We start from the raw sequence: 22200 nt of genomic DNA, 5'->3' as shown, positions 1-22200 counted from the left end.
TTTTAATCTATTTTTAATTTAAGGCAAAATATGCCAAACATTTTTGAGATCAAAACAAAGGATGTATACTTTGCTATACTGGTGTTAAACAAAATTCTCTGTCCTTTCTATAAACAGATCTCAGGCTTACATACCCTAGCGCAACAGATTGGGTTTTGGGGGCAGGGAAGAATGGCCTTTGTTAAGTGAATACGTTCATCCATCCCTACCAAATTCCAGCCAGATTTGGCCAAGTTATAAATCTTTAAGAGATCTTTGTGTATGCTCGGCACTGTGCGCTACTTGCTCACACTTAACAGCTGAGCTCTCTGAAGATCTCTTCTCCGGGTGTCTTTGAGCCCCTTACAGGACATGGGTCACACTGTAGGTTTATTTCAAGGGAAAGGGGTTTTAAAAGGTGCTCACAGTCACAACGGGATCCAGGAGTGGGGTTGTGTCCGTCCGTCCATCATACACGCACCCCCGCCCCCCAGCACAGCTGCATGCAGAGCCCACATTTCTCCCGTAAAAAGCGTGTGCTTGTGCATTGCTGGGGAAGAGGATTCCTTGTCCTGAAAGAAATCCTGCCCCATCCCCACTAAATCAAGACTAAATCAAACCCCACTGTGAAATCTCCCCACGGACTCCCTGTCCATCCTCCCTGCTCCCTACAGCCCCTTCCCTTACCATCAGTCCTTCAAGAGAAGGAACGTTGAAAAGGAGGATAAAATCAAAGCTTTGAGGAGCTGCTGAATAGGGGTCCTGTATGTTGGTGGGTCCTGTATTGTAAATGAAACAGGACTGCTGTTGGAAAGACAGCACGGAGTACGTTATAATGCACAGAGACCACAGAAGTGGACAGGTTTCAAGTGTTTGATTTAGAAATATTAAAATACGATGTCAGTATTTTTGTGTGTCAGATCAAATAATTTTAGACAAAAATCCAGTTAGTTATATACGTACTAAATACAAGTAATTTTTTTTAAATAAAAATATTCTGCAATGTCTAGAAGCAAGACATCTGAGCATCTTAACACAAGGGAGCAAAAAGGTATGGAAGAAGAAGAAACAAACCATCCTTTTTCCTCATATGCATCTGAAGTGGTAGACCCCTAAGAAGGGTGTGACCATCGCTGCATTTTATCAAACATCCTGTCCCTGCGGTGTATCCCTGTCCCCGGTGAGCTATGACCCCGGTGAGCTGTTGGATCTGCTTTCTGGACTTGGCTTTAGGCAGCAGCGAGGCACAAGCTGCTCAGATCAGGGCAGGGCTGGACATGCACAGGAATATAGCTGCTGCACTGAGGAAACTTCCAGGTGTGGCAGACAGCTACTTCCCATTTGAAGGGGCAGGTCAACTGGACAGACAGTGGATTGCAAGTCTTGGATAAGGAATTAAAAATCCACCAAAGTCCTATTTTGATCGTGCAAAACAGCCAGTCTAATGAAAACCAAAACGACAAGTTTCCAGATACGCTAGGTTCAGAAATCAGTATCCAGGAATTTGATTTGACAAATGCACTGAGGAGAAGACTTACTGAGGGGCATAGTTTCATGCTTTTGTACGTAGCACAGGCCAGGCTGTACTGGAAGGTTAATGAAAACAATAAAAAATATTCTTTCTTTTTCAATATTTAGAATTTAAGGAGATGATAGTGGGTAACACCTAACCTCTGTAGCCACATAGGAGAAAAGATTATACAGGCTCAGCTTTAAAGCAGCTGTTCTCCTCATCAGAATCAGAAATCTGAACTTGTGCAATCTTGTGCAATCAGAGGGAGTAGCTATATACTTAAAGCAGGCCACACATTGAGCACCTATATATGGATTGCCAGAGCTAACATTAAGATCCTGTTTTTAAAATCTGTGTTTACAGATGCCCCCGCCTGCTAGAAATAAAGACGTTTTCAATATTACTCCTTTTAATCCCTTCATTTTCTGCATTCATTTTTAAACAGTATTGTTGCAAATAAATTCATCAGAAAATCATACTGGCAGTTAACTATGCCATGGGTAGTACAGCACTAAAATCAACCATAAAAAACAGTGCTTCAAAAAAAATCGCACTGTAGATAGTCAGGAATAAAAGAAGACTGTGACTTACAAGAAATATACAACCCCTCCTCCTGTTAATCTGTTCCATATTTGATGACTGAGCGTGAATTACAGTTGAAAAATATCCCGGGGGATTACTTAACATACCGCCTAATCCAACCATCCACCCCCTGCAAAGTACAACCTCATGCAGTTTTGCTTCATTAGGAGTTTCTCTGCAGCTCCAATGTCCCAGCTCAGTTTCACCTCCTGCAAACAGGTCTGAGCATGAAAAAACGGCTTCTGTGGCCAGAACCGTGCAGAAATATGTAATTCTGCACAAGCATAATTGCACAAGCTGAGCTAATGGAAAAAACATACTTTGTCCGGCTACCTTCTAGGCACGGCTGGAGTTACCCCTTCCGCAGTCTGAGTGGATGATGTGGTCTTGTATCTCTGGTTTTGCTTTGACACATTTTCCTTTTCTTAACCCTTAGTTTACAGTATTTGGCCTGGATAACAGTTTTGCTCAAACTCCAAAGGTTTACCACTTCTCCTGTTCAACAACATTTTTCCTGCTATGAAATGTTGTTTTATTTCCACTAGACTTTGCCTACCAGCCGGGATGTTACGGTATCCTTTATCCTCAGTTTATGCAAAAACGTTATCTTCACTTTGAAAAGTCATCAGACCCAGAGTTTCTAAAGATCCTGTCAAAAGATTGACCCTCCCTTCTTGAGCTCTGTTAACAACAGTATACCAAGCTATGAGCAGCTATAAGACAGCACAGCTTTACAAACCTGCACCAGCGGTATCCACCTCCTCGAGGGTGTCTGCCACAGGGAGCTTGGGATGGAAGAGAAATGGCCATAATGGAGCTGTGGGTAAACGTGTGCGGGGAGACGAAGCATGGCTATGTGAAGAATCGTAAAGATCATAAACTAAAGTTCAATTCTCCCTGATCAGCATGAAGAGGCTCTGCATGGGCTGAAGGTTTCCTCTGAGAGCATGAACTTGGTCAGATAGCTTAAAGTTTTATCACCCAGGCCATCACACAGGGCATGCCAGATCCTGGATAAGGCCAGAAAAGGGCCATAGGGGAGAGCAGCGTATTGCCAGCATCAGACAAGATTCTGCTCCTTCACTCCAGGGCTGACACCACGACTCCTTTATCTACTTTCCATATCACTAAAACACTGCTTTCTACACCTCCCATCCTTCTCTTCTCCTACTGGTTTTCTTGCCTTAAGCCAATCCCTGTGCCCTATCCCAAACAACATCTCTGGATTTAACACAGATACAGCTCTACCTCATTTTGAAGTTCCTAGTCTTGTACAGTGTGTCAGATTCCACATTATGAACAAAACGTACAAATTTCTTAAATGAAACAGTAACTCACAAATTGCAACTAGGGACCAAGTTAATAAAATCCTTCAAGAAATTTGGCATACATATGCCCCAAAAGGGATCACTACAAATTTCAAGGCTGCTCTTACCTGCTACAGAAAATCCAGTGTCGAAAGCCAGCTGTAAAGGTTTGAAGAGATATATTACTAGGAATAAGGGATATATAGATAAAATTTAAAAAAACCTGATGAACCAATACGATAGCTACTAAATCCCCACGAACTGTAGCCTTTTCACCAAAGAGCAATGCACCAGATAACACTGATCCATATGTGAGAGTAACAAACACAGCCACAAATACAACCAAAATACCCTAGAGAACTGAGAAGTCAGGAAACTCCAGAAAAGGCTCACAGGGGACGGGGTGGTGATGACTTCCAAGGGGTCCTGCTGCAGGACAGGGTTCGGATGCACAGCTGGATTTGCAGGTTACATGACAATACCAGCCTTTGACGCATGGCAACCACCCACCAGCAAGAAGCTGTTGGTCCAACAGCTGTGGCATGACTTGGGTTGTTCATGCAGCATTTGTAATTCACGAGCAGCAGGTTGGCCACCATTACTATAGCGTCTGACTTTCATAAAGCCCTGGATTTTCATCTTCCAGAAAAGGAAGTTATAATCTGGAGAGATTTCAATCTTTGGGGGGTTGGGGAAATTGGTTGATTTTTTTAAGAAAAAAAATTTTCTCAATTCTCATTGCCTGCAATTGGGGTATAAAAGCTAATTCCAGTGAATGAACAACTCATCCTTGCATTTCCAAGCATTTTGACTGAAGACCAGAGAAAATCCACTGTGAAAGGAAGCTACAACCGCAACTGCAAAGTGGATTAGGGCCTTCTGAGCGATAGACTGAGTAGGTATCCATCATGGTGCCAGCTGTTCCTGCATCAAAATGCACTCAATTCTGGGGAAAAAACTGAGAGCAAACTGGCCTGTTTGATTTTGGACGCTGCAGAGAGGAGCCGTTGTGCAGTGAAGGTTTTGGGGCTACACAAATGATCTCTGACTTGAATTTTACACATAACTATTTGAGACTTCTAAAATTACTCCAGTTTGTTCGCAAAGCTTGGTTTATATTCCTGCTTATAATTTATCTTCTGCTTTTGATTCCTCACAACATCTGTGTCCTTTTTCCAGACCCCCCTGCATGGTTTTATTCACTAAAGCTTTCAGAGTTTTGTTTTTGTTCTAACGTTTTTGCCTTCTAAGTTGTTTTTATTATGGTGTACACCACACTGAGTGCTCTGGCAGCCTGCGAGGGGTGTTTTCTAAGAATAAATTATGGGCATTAATAAAACAAAGTACAGAGCTTTGGAACATTTGGTTTCAACGTGGAAGGATTCTCTTTCATATGAGAATCATGTTGAGGATTTATTTCTAGAGGGACTTTTTCTGTTATTAAGATCTAACAAAGCAGTATTTTACTGAAGGCTTTTTGTTTTTCCCTTGCCCACTCCGTCATGGTTATTGCAAAGCTCTTCTGCTGTTTTTCATTTTGCTGCAAGGTACCTACGTGCATATGAAAGGTACACTGTGCAGGGTTTGCTTTCAAGTTTTCAGTTAGAGTGGGGGGAGGGAGGTTTTGAAGGTTTTGTTTGAGCTTCTTTTGTGGAGAGGGATTAAGGTAAGGATACGGAAACCAGGGGCAAAGTAGTTCTTTAAAATAAATCCAGATCTCCCCTCTGTAAATACATGCCAACCAAATATACAAATTATGGCAAATTGGTTGGCTGTGTTCACAACTGGGTTAGTGCTAAAAACCAAGAGCGCTATAAGCATGAGTTACAACATTTATTTGGACCTCCTTGAAAAGTCTTCCTTTCAGTAGACTCAATCCTGCAACATAAGCAATTTAGCTCTCATGAGTAGTCCCATTGACTAAAAGCAGGGCCTGGATTTACAGGGTCACCTAAACCAACAGAAGAGTTTTGAATGCAACGTTTTCCCATAAGTCACTTCCCATTATACCCTTTTGCTACCTGGACTCCATCTCCTTAAATCTGCTTTATTGGTCCCATATGCCTTTATTCAGTGAAGTGCTCGAGCTTTGATGGAATGGCAGGGATGTAAGCGAGCACCAAACAGCTTTCCTGGACCGGCGCTGCAGCCACACTCCCGATTAATGCCTCCTTTCATATAGCTGCATCCCTGCACTACATGCAGGGAACAGCCTCCCACTTGTAGTTCCCAAACACGCTGACTTTCTCATCCAAACCCGCTCGCAAAATCCACTGCATCCCGGCTGCCTCCAGCTCGCAGCTTTGCGCCGTTGTCCTTTACACGATGGAGGCGCTTTTTGCTAAGTACCATTGAGTGCTCGACACCACCAAGTGCTTAAATTCCCATGGGTTCAGTCCCCACTGGTTCCCAGGAGGGGGGTCTCACCTGCAGCCCAACAGGTCTGGGGGCTGGCAGCCCCCAGCTGGCACTGCTGCCCCCTCCTTGTACCGCCTCTGGCCCTCACTTAGCCCCCAGGGGATTTAATTTAGGTCCCCAAAAGGCACAAAACACCTTTTTCCCCCTGATTCTGGTTGGATTTGGTTTCTGGCTATTTAGCAAGCTGACTCACCCCATCAAGGTGAGGCTCTGGGCTGATGCACAGGAATCCCCAGAAGTGGAGTGGGAGGAGCACAGGAGGACAGGACCACCGCGTTCAGCAGTACTGGATTAACTAATTCTAGAATCATGTTTTCCTAATTAGGAAAACACAGCAGCAGCTCCATATACCCTTCCCGCAGTGTATCTCCATGCACCTTCTCCTTTTTGTCTGCATTTTACAATACAAAAATATAAGAAAATATTTTAGTGTAGATTTCCCAAAAACAATGGCAATTTTTGCACCTGGACAGATTTTTAGCAGCATCTAAACATATTTCAAAGCTGGTCTATGTTAGCTATTCACCTACTTTTAAGTTAAAGATGCAAACAGTTTGATTACATCATACTCCAGATCAAAAAGTGGGGGGTGGGTACCGTAAACTTTGCAATGTTTGCCTTGAACTCAAGTGAAAACATCTGAAGGCTTTTATGGGTGTTTGTATTTCTCAGTGACAGGAATCAAGGTAAAAGCATCTTGATTGTTTCTTTTTATCACTTTCCAGCTGTGGTACAAAACCAGGAATCCGTTAATTACTTTGGACACCAATGGGGTCGAATTGGCAGCAACGAGGAACTCTGAGCCTTTTCCTTGTAACTGCTGTCATGAAAACCCCTCGTGTGTTTCCTTCCTCACCGCATGTCTCACAAAGAGATTTACAGCTGTGTTTTAACCACACGCCAATGAGCCATTCAAGATTTACTGCAGCAAATTTGGAGACTTATCTGTGACAGAATTTTCCCACTGATAGGCCATAATTTATAAGTGCTTGCATACTTAATTAGCTGTTATGATGAGATGAAATACTACAGAACGGTGGCCTGAATGAAGGAGGCAAGTCAACGGCACCGTATTCCTTCCCAGGAGGGTGAAGAGTAAGCAGGACCTGAGGAATGAGATCAGATTTCTTAGCTGCGCGATGCTCCTCACAAGCAGCAGCGAGTAAGTGTATAGGAATACCAAGAAATGGATGTTTATTGGCATGTCCTGAGGTTTTGCTTTAGTTCTTGCAGGATCTCTTACCATCAATGCTACTTCTGCCAATTCGTTTTCAACTGGACTCCCAACCTTGCCAGCAGAGACAAGGACCTATACAGTGAATTTAAGCTGGTGATCACATTGACTTGTTTAGCCATCTTTTACTAAACAAAGGGTTTGAAAGCCATTTCTCCAGGCTTTTTTTCTTTTTTTTTTTTTTTGCAGTCTGCATGCACAGGACGGGGCTTTGTGAGGCTGGAACAGAGTGAGGCAATGGGCTTGTCAGAGGATGTCAAGGAAGAGGCCTGGGGCAGGTGAGAGCTGAACACTCATGTTTTCTTTACGTGATGTCTCTTGACACTGTGCTTCTTGACAGCTCTTAGCCATTTTCATGACAGGCACGCTGGGGAATGGGACAGCATGGCAAGGAGTCCCTGCAGTAGGCCTACGGAATACAGTTTCCTGTTACCAGAGATGCATTTTTTTTGTCAGGTCTTCTCCCAGCTGATTTCTTCTCAGCTGATGACAGCTCAAATCCAGCTAAGGTGGTGTCAGCTTCTCCCTCTCATTTTTTTGGCATGTGCCCAGAGCATAATCTTCCTACATGTTTCAGATCTCAAAGCTTTCATCAGGGCTTTGAGCATTTCCAGTTTAAATTGTTGTAACCTCTTCTGCAACATATCCACGTAGCCAAAAGAGCATATACATCTCAGACACCACAGCAACTTGCCAAGTTGTGTTCAGCTGAGTTTCTCACTTCCATTTGGAGTTTGCTGTTATGGAGTACAATATTGAAATAAGCATATGTCAGACTTCATTAATTAAGAGCTGTTGAGTTGCCTCAGAAAACTCCAAAAAGCTCTCCATCACAGCCTAATTTCAGGTTAGATTTCTTTGGTTCATCTCTAAAATTCAGTAACTCCGTTCCTCCAGGTCCATTATTCTTACTACAAGTGTTGATATTTTTATCACCTCTTTTGGCTGAAAGGGTGAAAACACCTCCAGGCTCAGCCTGCTATGCCTCTTATTATCATCCCACCCGTAAATGCATTACTTCAGAGAGAGAGAAGCGTTTAATAGAACAAGCCTAGGGAAGCCTGACCCAAATTAACAGGTGACAGCACCAGTCCTTCTTCCACTTTCTCTTCTTGCCCCACTGACAGTCATTTCCAGTAGTGTTGTAATGTTTAGCACATAAACACCTTGGTGCAAAAATCACATTTTACCTTTTACAAAGTCCTCACAGCACCTTCAGAAAACATTTAATTACTACAGAAGTAGAATTTTGCTGTTTGAACTACCAGTCCTCACACATCTTCCAGAGGATCCATATGAATTTCAAAAGTAAGATGAAACCAAAAATATATTTTAAAAGACAACTTTTCAAGGTGTCTTCCTACACCTTAAATGATTTGAGAGCACAATCCCATCTTGTTTCCTTCTCAAGTTATCTGCAAGACACTCAGGAATTCTTGAAGCACAACAAAAAGCCAACTTACGTATAAACACAACACATGCATAGAAGAAAAAAAACAAGTAATCCATTTTTAAAACTTATTATTGTTGCACGTACTCTCCAGCAGAGTTTCACCCCTCTATTAATTCAGCTCATTCTTTACCAATAGGTAAAACCAGCAGGATCAATGTGGAACTGTGCAAATAAATAAGAGCAGCAATAATATAACTTGCAAAGGGTTCCAAGAAGGTGTTGCGTGCCTCTTGCAAAGCAACAGTCTTCTCTCTCTGATCCCTTATGCTTTCGCCATTCATCTAAGGTTGGAAGTAAGACGAAATTGTTAAATCAGAGGCTGGGGAGTACGCCAGGCTTCCAAGCCCAGGCTGTGAAAGGCCCCCTCTGTCCATTGCAGAGTTTTACGGGGACTGCAGACAGCAGATTTGAGACAGCCTTCCAGGCCTGTCTTTATCAGTCAAATCTCCTCTTGCCCTCCGGAGGAGCCCCCTGGAGAGGCTTCAGCCCCCCTGGTTGTGCTGGCGCTCGGGGGCTCGGTGGTGCCCGCCCCCAGCCAGCCGGACCTCCAGGCTGCCAGACTTTCCCTTCACGCAGCCAGTTGGCTCTCAAGCAGCACCGGCCTCCCTCTGCTTGCAGGACTTCTCTTTCTTACACCAGTTTCGATGTATGGAAAAATAAGATACCTGTCAGGAGAAGAAATTAAGCTCTTTTCAGTTTTATTACATTCCTTCCATTTTATAGGTAGGCTGTTTCTTTCTCATTTGCTTTGCAAAAGACATTATAATAATAATTAACCAGTGGAAAGAGTTTGCTTTTGGTTCCTTTGAATGAATTGCCTTAGAGAAACTGTGTCTGAAGTAGAAGAGATTAGTACTATATTTACTAACACGCCACAGGCTCAGTGAGAGAAGTGGGGAGAAATCCCTCAAAAAGGGCTGTTTGTTATAAAACCCACCACAAGTAATCAATATACCCCAAAAGAGCAAAGGCAGCGGTGGAGCAAACCCTTAATGTAAACCAGACCGAATAACATGAAACAATCAGCTTGACGGGTGAAGTAGTGATTTGGCAAACGTTCTGACGCTCCTTGCCATGGGATTTCTGGACAGTCATGGCGAAAGTAAGTAAACACGCCTCATCAGAAATAACATTAGCAACAGGCACAGCAGTAACGCACAGCTGGGCCGTTCATTGAGAAAAGGGATTCCTTGCTCTACCTGACACTAAATCTTACCCTCCACATGGTACCACAAAGCAACTTGGATATGAACTTTATGTGGGGTTCACTTCCATCAAAATACTTTTGAGCTGAAGGTGCAATAATGTTATGGCGGTGTTCACACTTCATGACAAAACCGAGAGGTTGCCCGAATGAATTCATATCCATTACGAATGTTTGAGGGAACAGTCTGGGAGCTGGCACTTTCTGGCTCCCGATCTCATGCTCTATCCATTGTGCAAAGAAATTCTGTGTTTCAGTGACAGGATTACCCAAGGCCTTTCTGGGGAGTTTTAGGCCTTTCTGGGGAGTTTTAAGCCAAATCAATTTCCTCACCTGGAAAACAAGAATAAGAGGGTTAAAACCTGTAAAGGGTTTTAAACATTCACAGTGAAAATGCTAATTTCTATTCTCCATGTAGCAACTGAATCTTGATTTTTTTGTTTATATTTCATTGAAGGAACTCCTCCCATCCCTGAGGAGCATGAACTGTGCAGAATGGAGAGAAACAGAAAAGAGATGTCTCATTTTGTCAAGAGAGGGGTTCGGTCCCTCCAGGAGAAGGAATATAATACATAAAATCACTTTATAAATCTTCAGCTCCAGAGCTACTAATCCAGGCTTCCTTCAATGTCTTCAAACTCAGATGATCTCCTAATGTCCAGCCCTTCTCTCTGATTAGCTGCAAAGAGATGTGAGCTTTTTTGGTGACACCGAACTTGGGGGCAATTTGAGACAATCCCCTAGACTGGAAATCAACAGCAATAATTGTATACAAAGGTTTGGACTTTTGGATAAAACATCAGGGCCCATGGGGAACATTCCTGCGTTAAAGTCACCATTTGATTCCAAAATTTGACATCTCCAAGATGCTAGAGAGCTTTCCAGAAGACATCACTCAAAGTGTGACAGGGGTTTCTAACTGTTACAACATCATCTCCAACAGACATTAACACTAAGCTTTGAACACTGAACATTGGGGTTTGAAGCAGCTCCAGGAAAGTGCTTTGCTAAGCTTCGGAGAGGATGTGCTAAATTAGGAACGTTGTCCAAAGAGAAAACCAATTATTTTCACCAGAAGTCCATCTAATGTTTTGCAATGACCTTAAAGCAGGCATATACAACAAGGGATGGCAAGTAGCCACTGACGTGAATTATATTTCATCCCAGCTCCAAGGTCGCTTGTCAAATACTGTGATCAAATACTGGGAAGACACATGGTGTTCAACATGCAGCACAAGGCTGAAGGGAGCTTGCAGTATGGCTGAGGGACAGCCTCCTGCCTTCTACAGAAGGAGCTCCCAGCTGGTTTTGTGTTTCTCTGCTACTGAGGAGCTGATCAAGACAGCGACCAATTTTGTGTTGCAGAAGACACCAACATAGGCCAACATTTCTCCTGCACTTTTTAGTATGTTCATATCTCTGCAACAACCAGCTTTAGCATGCTCTTAGAGGTATCAGCACAGTCACCTAAATGCAAAATACGTCACCTAAAATGAACTCCAAGTCACTCAAATAAGGGTACATTCCCACTCCCACTGGAGTATGTCCTCTGGCAAGACACTGATTCATGACTCTGCTGCTCTGACTCCAGTCTGTCCTGTTTATTCAGGTGCTTTCTGCACAGGTCCTGGTGCTGTAGACCCTTGTTTCAAACTACATCATCCACAGCAACAAGCAGATGGTCTTACAGCACCCTTGCTCCATCTGCTTCCCCACATCAACACCACACTGCAAAACAAGTCAGGGAGCTGTTCCAGATCAGAAATTTTGAGCCAGCTTGCTCTCAGTCAGATCCATTTTGCAATGCTAAATGCTGCCAAGAAAAAAGGGGCACAGTACCACACCCTTGCTGTTTGTACGCTGCATAGCTGCACATTGGGGCTGCAGGACCAGCTGAATCTTCCAGGTGCTGCCAGTGATACCAACAGCAACATAGAGCAGCCCAGCACGGTCACTGCATATGAATTCCTGACTTCTTTATTTATGGAGCACCATTCAAAACTGTTCTCTGGACAAGATGATCAAGAGATGTCCTTGCAGTAGTGTCCAAGCAGTTTCCAAAATATTGTGACAACTCTCCTTTGAGGTAAAGGCAGCATTATCACTATTTTCAGATGAGATGTTAACAAACTATTTTGACTAATTTTAAGAGCCTGCTTTAAGACTTCAAGAACCCCGGTTTCTAGAATTCATAGCATTATATAGCACTACTACTACTACTACAGTCTGTAATAGGCACTACCAGAGACTTGCTGTACTGGATGTGTGCAGCACAGACTCCTTGAAGCCATCAAGACTCAGCAGTTCTCCTAATCAGAGCTGTGCATCTAAATCTGAGTACTGAACAGAGAAGTTAAAAATTACCTTTTCTGAAAATTATAGCTGAAATGACCTGGCAGCATCCCGTAATAATTCTGTCTATGGAGACACAGAAACAGGATTCAGCCCTCCAGAACAAGACTGAGCTGATCTGAACATGACCTGATTCCTCCTGCAGCCTCATTCCCCACTCAAGACACTGCTTTGAGATCGTCTCATCACACTTTGATGCCAAGGAGCTGAATAAAGTTGCCCAGATGGTCTTATGTCCACTTGAATTGCAACCTTAATCATATTCTCCAAAGAGAATACTTTGTGTGTTTTTTTTAAAAAAGATTGAATTTGAAGAAGAGCGATTTCTAGTGTGTTGATGATGTGATGCATGTTGACTCTTTTGTGGTTCAACAGCAGCACTGGAAAACATCGAGCTCGCACAAGGTAAGAGGCTGGCAACTAAGAGCTGTTGTAGATTGCCATCCTTTTGGGAACTGATACCTACAGAGGAATAAAGCATGCATTTTAGCAAACGGCTATGAAACCTGTTGCCCTGGAGCACTGACACTCCTGAACCTCTGGTTACAACCCAACTTCTGGAGGGGATTGTGGTTCAAAGGGATTTTGTCTATTGTCCCTCGATGCCCAGCTTCTCCTGCTTGTTGCTGTTCCCACTCAGATCTTCCTTTGACTTTATTCTCTGTCACTGGTTCCTTGTTCCATCCAGTTCTTGATCCATTCGCTTAGTTCCCTCACTCCCTGGGCTAGCTTAACTTTCCATTTCACATTTGACTCACCTTCATTGGGGGTCAGTCTAAACCACCAGACTTCACTCTGGAATGGCTGAGCCCGAAGCGCCCATTTCCTGGTGCTGCCTCTGCCCTGGGGGCAGCAATTTGTGAACTGCTTCAGCCGTGTATCAAAGTGATAAGTCTCACAGAAATTCACAGGGCTTCGATTTCGCCATGCTGGAGTGTCTTCTGGAAATCGGGCAAAGACTTCTAAATCATGTGGATGGTTTGGCCAATTCTGCCTCTCATGTCTACTGAAAACTGCGAGTCTTTTCATTATTTCAGGCAGATGTCAGTGGATGATTCAGGGAGCAGAAACACATAGTTGCCAGCCACTGAGCTGAAGAAGTCCAAGAGAGAGTCCAAGAGATGATAAAGTTGAGCAGAACTGAGAGTTATCCAAAGCTTGTAGCTTGCGCTCAGCTCCCCTGGGAACACACAACACACACTGAGCAATGGATTCCAAAATATTAAGAAATAAGCTAGCGTGTAAGAAAAATAAGGATCTCCTGTTGAATTAAGGAGTTAGGTCATTAATGCTTGTTCATATTACATTACTCACACTTGAGAGACAAATAACTATCTGTTGCCTCACTAACCCACATATTTAGTTGAACAAATATTTCCCAAGAAGTAAGGAGAGAGAACCATTTCAACAGAAAAGTTCTATATTATGGTCTTATCATAACAAGCCACTTCACAGTACGCTGATGTGTATCGTATACAAGCATCCATTGTAAAAAGCTATTAAGTGTATCTCATTTTATGGTGCTGACATGTTCGTTCATTCACAGAGGTCATTAGCTCACAACGGGGCCTCTCATTTCCCTATGCCCTACTGAGATTTTGCTATATTTCAGAATCAAACCTTAATATGAGCATTATTAACTGCAAAGGACATGATCGGTGCCATATAAAGTCAATTTATATAAAAATCCTGCAATCATTCAAAACAAATTTTATATAAAAATATCTACAGTCTCTGAAGGGAAAGGACGTAGTACCTGATTAGCTCAACTTCACATGCTTAATATGTTTAACAGAAGGCTAGCCTTTTAAAAAGAAAAAGAAAAAAAATACCCAATCCTAAACAAAACCACCTATTTTCCTCTATGTTGAAAAAGCTTCTCAGCTGCCTGTTTACAGGCTGGCCTGTAAACACAGTGCTGGATGCGAGCTGTGTGTGGAGGTGAACTGCTGCTTACGTTTTGATCAAACAAGTTGGTTATTGCTGCTGGAGTGCCAGCGTGACCCTCAGCCCAGCAAGCAGAGCCGTGCCAGGCAGCGGCGCTGCCCCCTCTTCCCGATTGTCTCCACCATGCCAGACCTGTGCCGGGCAGCCAAGGGCAGAACGCTATCTCATCCCAGCAGTAGAAAACACACAGGAGAAAGTCAAAACCTCTGAAAAAGTAAACCAACATGTTATAGGAGTAAGCAGCAGCTAATTAGCAGACTGCCCTCACCCGCACACATGCGCATACAGTTTAAACCACCTCTGTAATTGTTTCAAGGACATGAAAGACTATTTGGTGGCATGTACTGATACCTTCTGCATGAATATACTTCCATCTCCTGGTGCTGCTCCTCATCCCGATGGGGTTTGGAACCTCGACATCCTGAGCAGCTCATGTCTGAGGCTGTAGAAAGGAAAAAAAAAAATAGTAGAGGAAAAGAAAATGGGGGAAAGGAAGAGGGGAGACACAAGAGCAAGGAGAGGGGTGTGCGGAGAAGAGAAGGAGCCTGAGAACTCATGGGATGTGAGGTGGCCCTTGTCCGTGCAGCAAATTCCGCTTGTGAGAGCTACACAACAGTTCACGTGACTTCCAGTGTCTCCCCCTTCCCCAGCCTGGCAAGGTGCTGGTACAGCATGAGCAGGCGCACGAAATGTTCTAAACAACTCACCTAAGCAGCAGATGTGGCCGATGAACAGATAGGTCATCATGCAGAAGGAAGGGTTGGAGAAAAAGTCCTGGCGGTTACGGCTGGACTGGCTGCCAGCTCACCTGGCTGCAGCTCGGGTGAGCTCAAGTATTTCTGGTCTATTTTATCCTGCCTCCTTGAAAGGGCAGAGAAGTCATTTGCAAGCAAATAGAGGACTTAAGCTGTAATTTGAAAGAAGAGAGGGATGTTGCCTTGACAGAGAGGAACTCTGCAGATGCAAAAAAACCCAAACCCCAGCCTGAATGACACCGGGATCCAAAAAGCTGGGTCATGTCCCTCCAATGAATGTCAAAGCCCCAAGAATATTAGGAACTAGACATGCAACAACTCACCACCTGGAGCTTCTTTTAACAGTATAAGGCATTATGGATGCCTTATACTAATTAATTTTTACTTTAAATAAGACTTTCAGAAAAAATGCCCTAAGAGTCACAGCTTCCCTGTTTTTCCGTAGTAGACAGGTAACTGTCAGGAGATGCTTCAGGAGCCCAGTGTATTGAGCAGGATCGTCCCAGCCTGAAAGTCTGCCCAGACTGAATCTTCCCGTCATCCTCAGGTGAAGCTTCCATCATATTTAAGTACAAGAAAGGTAGATGAATGAGAAAAAACAGCACTCAAACTGGGGAAGTTGGAAGGGCTCTCAATGGCCTGGTAATATCTGCTCCAACTGGTGACACTGATTACCTAGAATTGGCCCAGACTCTAGGGACAGGTAGACTCGACCCAGAACCGCAACAGAAATACGTATTGATAAAAACATAGCTCCTCTGTGCACAAAGGCCGATTCCCAATTGTATTTCTGTGCAGCCCAAGTACACATTACATACGTAATTATAGAACAGGTAAATCAGGTTCAAGATATATTTGATTTTTGTAAAACAACTGTAAATCACGTATTTAGAAGCTTTCCCTATTCTTAATAGCATAAATCATTAAAGGAAAATTAAAAGAGAAAATCCAAGCTCTTAGTTTCAGGTAGATGACAGGTATTCAGTCACGATAAATTGCTTGACTCCGGAAAAGAAATGGAGCTCTTGCTGGGTCCTCAATTAACACTAAGGAATGCAGCACTCAAGGACAACAGTCAAAAATTCAGCAGCCACTATGTGTTATACACCTTATCAGTGTCTTGTTTTCATTTTATAAATGCATTTTTCTCCAATCAAATTGTTGAACTTCTATTGAAAAAAAGAGTACTGTATTCAACTGCCCTCTCCATACTATTTTATTTAGATTTTCATATCTCCTACATTACAGCAGTAGTTAACAACCAATTATTTGAAGTCCTTCATCAATTCTCTTATAACATAATTGCACTTCTCTCTTCTGTATGTCTCTTTATGTATGAAGAGACATACAAAAAAGCTTTGTTCTCTCTCCTCCTCTGTGTCTTGTCCTAGCTTGTAAGTGCCAAGTGCTTTATTAAGTACCCAGAAGATTTTCAGTGCTGTAAAACCAAACGTCTATTTTTAAAAATCTGAGTCTTAAAGCAGTTGAAAGCATTCAGTATTGTGAAATCAGTCAAGTAACAATAATATGAAACCAGTCAATAACAAACGTATGAAATCCAACACTTTAAAATGACCACATTCTTTGATAAAAGCATTTGAGATAGACAGAGAAACATTTTCTATGCATAATCCTCCAAACACAAGAAAAAGAAAGATGCTTGTACAGACTCTGGAACTGTTAAGATGTCCATAAGGGACAAGGAACATCTATGCCTGGAGGAGAAATAAGCTGTAGTTGCCTGCTGGCCACAGAGCTGGGAACAGACCATGAAAAACCAAGACAAGAGACTCAAACCCCCAGTGCAGGGCATCATCCTGCTCCAAAGCAGCTTAAACCCTCCGCTTTGGTGGATGTCTTTGAGTGATCTGCCTTTCTTGAAGCTTGGACTTTCTTTCAGAGGACTATTACATCAACAAGCTGGAATTGAAGGCAAAGAAATAATGGAGGAAAACAAGTGAAGATGGCAGCAGCTCCACGGGTGAGTCCAAAATACCTAAAAGCAGTAGAAACTGCCGTAGGGAGGAGACTGACAGAACTGATGGAACACCTTTAATCTCTCCAGGTCTCTCTTCACTGTGGTGACAGATCATCTCAGTCCCTCCTCTTCCTTCTTCCCTACCTCCAGTTTTTCAGTGTACAGAAAAATTAGGAACTGAGTGAATAAAACCAGCAAAACAATGATGCGCTATCAATAACTTTCATATCAACTTGAAAAGCTGTACTCAAATATTTCCAAAACTGCTAAAAACCCCTCTTCCCACGTGTACTTCAATTCGACTCCTGGGTGGGAGGTGAGCTACCAAAAGACCAAAGTTTTTTCTACAATGCCAAAGTTTAAGGCATTAAAAAACTTGAAAGATTTAGCAAAATAAGTGACTAGAAGCTCAGCAGAACTAGTAGTGTAAGGTAAAACAGGCCCAGGACTGCTTCTACTCATGCTGTAGCTGGGCGCGGAAGGAAGACTGTGGCCACCTTTCCGTAGCTCTCACGCTGTCCCCTTGGGTCCCGCGCTGAAACCCACACCCAGGCAGACACAGCAAGGCTTGGCACAAGCCGTTCCAGCACCCACGAGAAACAGAGGGTTACTCACACGAATTCAAACAGCTTTTAAATCATGAGCGAGTTTGAGTCATCCCTCCTTTTCCTGGAAAGGTGAGGAACAGATAACTTCCAGAAGAGGCTTTTTTCCCTGAAATAAGTTTCTGAAAAGGGGAAGAGTCAATCAGGTCTTGAAATGTGCTTTCATTCCTGATGTGCTTTCAAACTTTTTCCTTCTTTTTAGGGCATATTTTCATTTAGAAGTTGTATCAGTTACTTACATACTTACAGTATGATTTATTTATAAAATATAGAAACATTTAGAAAATGAAAAGTGCATTTTCAGAATGAAATGCTTCATATTAACATTCTTCTGAAATTCAATTCTGTGGATAAAAGTAAAATAGAATAGAATAACAGAGAATAATAATAAATTAAAAAAAAAATTACCCCCCCTATTTGACTGGAAATGACCTTTGGAGTAATTTTTGAAGAGATTTTCTTTTGCCATTTATTGTTGAGACCATTCCTTTTTTATTTTTAACACAGCAAAGAAAAAAAACCCCTGCCAGTCACATAAGCTCATCTCACTCCAGCCTTCCAAAATTTCCAAAATGAATCCAATTCAAAACATTCACTCAACCAGTTCACAACAAAATTAAGACTCCCAAAGAGGCGCAGATGTAGAAACTTGAATTCACCCTGTCGTATTGTTTTCTCCGAGTGAAGTCGCAAGGAGCCGCGGAAGCCAAACAAACCGGCTGCTGCTGCCAAAGAGGGTTTTGTGCCTGCTCGCGCCTCCCTCCATCCCTCTCCCCGCTCCACCCTCGGCTCCACAAGCCCTGCATCAACCTCGCTGCCTGCTCAGCCTCTGCCCAAAAGTTTCCGCTTGCTACCGCAGCAAGAACGCGCCCCATTTTATTCGCAGGGTAGAGAGTTGTATCGGGCCCCAGAAGAGCCCGGTTAGCACCCAGAAAAGCCAACGTGGGACTGCGGGGTCGGGAGCTGGGGGGGAGAAATCGCTCCTTGCCGCAGCGGTGGCAAGCTGTCGGATCAGCCCAAAGCGTACCCATGCAGTTTCACTTGTACTCAGAAATGAAAAAAATCTAGCTAAATACGCTTTCAATTTCTGCTGTCACCTTATGATGTTTACCACAAAAATATTCATGCTTTTCTTCCTAAGCACCATAAGAGGTGAAGCATGCTTCAGTAAAATACAAAGTCCTTCTAATGAAATCATGACTTACCTACATCAAGAAAGGTCACTAACCTTGCAGATTTATCTGGACCAGAAGTAATAATAAAAGAAAACCTTGGAAATGCGCTTAGCAAAACTGTATTTAGGATATCAGGTGACTATGGAGTAACACAGACTTTATATTAGCTGCCGTGGCTTGATGTGTATGCAAACACTCATATATTATTATTGCCATTTAAATTATAAAAGCAGGAAACAAATACATATTTTACGAATAATACATATTTTTATACGTGTATATAAATATATAAAAGTAATTAAATCTCATGCAAAACTTTTATATTTACCCTGTATATTTTAAGGGCCCCCGTGCAACACCGATGCTGCATTAAAAATCAGGTTCCTAATTTTCTGTAACATAACTGTCTTAAGGAACTAAAAATATTGACATGACTAAAAATTCCTTGTAGCAAAATTTACATAAATTATCAGCTTTCTGCAAATATGAAATCAACTAAAACTAAACGTTTTTTATATCCTAAAAAGCTAACCAGCGTAAGGATACCTTGTGGTCATTGATACGAACCCCAGCGCCAGCTGGAGTACTTCATGGGGCTGCACAGTTTATGACCGAAGGATGGTACCCGCTCACCCAAGAACTCAAAGAAGTTGCACCCTCCTGTCCTTCCTCCCCAGCACCAGGACAGACTGACAGGGCCTGGTAGCGAACCCATCAAAGCTGAAACGCATGCTTACTCGGACACCTAAGGAAAGCAGCTATAGCCTAATCAGAGACTTGAGCACGTCTACGAATCCGAGAGACGCAGCAGTTGCTTCGTGGACATTTTATTCTGTCATTGTGCCAAGAAATAAAACAACAATATAGATGAAAAGTCTGCATTAAAAATGCATATAAGGTCTTTTAATATTACATATTTTCCCTACGCTTATGTGCACAATAATGTTTATAATGAACAAAACAAATGAATTCATGTTAAAAACTCGGATTTCAAAATAAATTCTCCAGACTTCGACCTCTGTGCATTTTCAGGAACATATGTGTTTCTACTTTATATGCGTGGTGCATATTCTTCCAGTATTTGGATACTGCCCCACCTAAATCAAGTATTTCTCCTTTTGTTTCAAGGAGTGTGCACTACAAACCAGAAGTTTTAACTGAAAATCAGAACCCAGAGCAAAATCAACTGCATAGGTTGCAGCCAGCCGACGAGGTTTGAAGGTGGCGAGGATAAAGAGCTTTTAGTCCACCGTCCAAATGCAGAGTTTTAACCTGAACTGATGTCAGGTTATAACTTTGAAACAGATGTTGATTTTTCAGTAGAAGAAAAACCCAAGCTAAACTGCAATCAGTAAGATCTTTGGCAGGCAAGGACCTCTGTTTCTGCAGCCTCCCACAAGTGCCCACCACATCCAGGGAGCTGCCGCACTAATTTCACCAACAAAAATGGGAGATCAAAGAATCCATGAAAACGAACTATAGCAGCAAGGACCCCACGCGGTGGCAGGGCAAAGCATCCCATAAACATCCCCTGCAGATGTTTGCTGATCTGCTGCTTAAAAACCTAGAAGAGAGCTTTCACATCATCATTAGGTGCCTGTTAGACTATTTTCCATCTTCACATTCAAGAAAAATATTTTTTCTTGCAAATAAAGCTAATCCCTTCCTTCCCATAGGAAACAGCAAGAACAACTGATAAACATTTTTTATCGTAGCAATATTTTAGGTATTAGAAGGGAGAGTTCCTTCCTCAGACTTCTTTTATTCTGCGCTGGGAATACTCCGTTCCCTTAATTTTTTTCCTTACATGCAATGTCATCTACCGTTTCCATTTAGGGGAATTTGCCCACCTATTTTTTTAAAATGTGTTGCCCAAAATCACTGGCACTTGATAGAATAATTACTTTTACATCTTATATAAAAAATTCTTGCTAACCCTGAAGTGAGTTCTACTTTTTGCAATAGCATCAAGTTGCTCACCTCTGTGCAACCAGGTGCTTTTTTTCCCCTCACTGCATCTTGCAAGATGGGGGGAACGGCTTGCTTTCATGCACTTCATTCTCCCTCAGGTTCAGTATTTCACACTCATTCCTACTGAATTTTAGCTTGCTGCTTTTGGACCACCTGCGCAACCTGCCGAATCATTGACTGCTGAGCACACCTACCAGTTTGTGAGCACTGCCTGTCCATGGAGTAGCCCCCGCAGACCTCGAACTTACTTTGTATTCCACCGAACACGTTAATGGATCTTCTGAATCCGTTGACATATCCATGACATAACCTCAGAAATTGCACTGGAAAAGTCTATCTAGATGTTTTTCCCCTCCAATTTTCTAGTAACGCTTTCTTCGCCGTGTTTCCTTAGCATATATTCAATAATTCACTTAAAGTCATAGGGCCAAATATGACACTAGAATTACCGTGTCACAGCTCTGCCTCAGTTCTGTGCCCGTATCACTAAACAATATGTTTCCCCTCAGCATGAGAGTGTAAATCCATGCCTCCGAAAGCAGAAACTACACCAGCCTAAATTATCCATGACCTCATTTTTAAAACATAAACGCATCTGCCTTCGCTCTCCCAAACAATGCCAGCTTTCATTGCTCATTAGCCCGGGTCTCCCACAAACACCTTTGGCACTGTTACCTCACTCCTTAGCCAAGGGAAAAACACCTAAAAATATTTCCGCCGAGCTATTACGATAGCCTCCCAACCTCTCCCTGTGATTCACAGTTCATGATGCTAACATAACAGCTTGCTGGCTCACGAGAGGCGGTAAGCTGAGCTGTACGCATGGCTAGTCTACCCAAAACGCGCTCAGTACCGCCTTCTACCCACACTTAGGTGCTCTCCTGTTCCTGTTGCACCTTTAGCTCATCTAAGCTGTAAGAGCTTGCAGTCGTTGCTAGAGAGGAAACAAATCACACCAAGGTGGGCTTCACCCAAGGCAAAGAGCTGCTGGCCTGGTAGCAGAGGGGCACCAACATCCCACAAGGAGAGAGGCTGCGACGCTGCCCAGGTCCGTCGCTTCCGAATCCAGCCCAAACGCAGCCTAACCTGTTCCGAGTGCAATGATTAGCACTACTATCCACGCAGTATTGAAGGGGTATGGAGTTTGAATAACAAAACAAGTGTGTGTGTATTACAAAGTACCTGACTCTATCATCTTTCCATGCTACAGATAATTTGGTATTAGAAAAACTACAGGATTCAACAGCAGGTATATAGTATAAAAGTATTTATTAACTTTCATGAAAAAGAATATGGCTTAAAAAAAGTCTTCTTGGGTCCCTGTTGAACTTTCTCTCTTTGCCCTAAGAAGGAGAATCAGTCTCTCACAGGAATTTGGGAATTTTTTTTTTTTTTTAAATATTTAACCCAAATACAACCATCTTCTAGAAAGCCAAATGTGACGTGAACTCTGGGCAACAGAAGTCAACCAGTGCATGGAAATAAAACCCCTGCCTCTACATACAAATAAAGAAAATACGTAAAAAGTGGCAGAGATGATTTATCTCCATTATCAAAACTTCTAAAAACTTAAGTTTTTAAATAAAACATTTGCTGGGTGTAAGTAGTACACTGCATAAAACACAGCTAAAGAAATTTAAATGTACCCATCATTTAAAGTCCCAGACCTCGCTTAATCTACTAATGTATTTCTCCTGTGGATTCATGAGCTGATCGTACAGAACGCT

This window comes from Pygoscelis adeliae, unplaced genomic scaffold (assembly GCF_000699105.1).
Source record: "Pygoscelis adeliae isolate BGI_AS28 unplaced genomic scaffold, ASM69910v1 Scaffold111, whole genome shotgun sequence".
Classification (NCBI taxonomy): Eukaryota; Metazoa; Chordata; class Aves; order Sphenisciformes; family Spheniscidae; genus Pygoscelis; species Pygoscelis adeliae.
Note: the sequence above shows the minus strand (reverse complement) of the source record.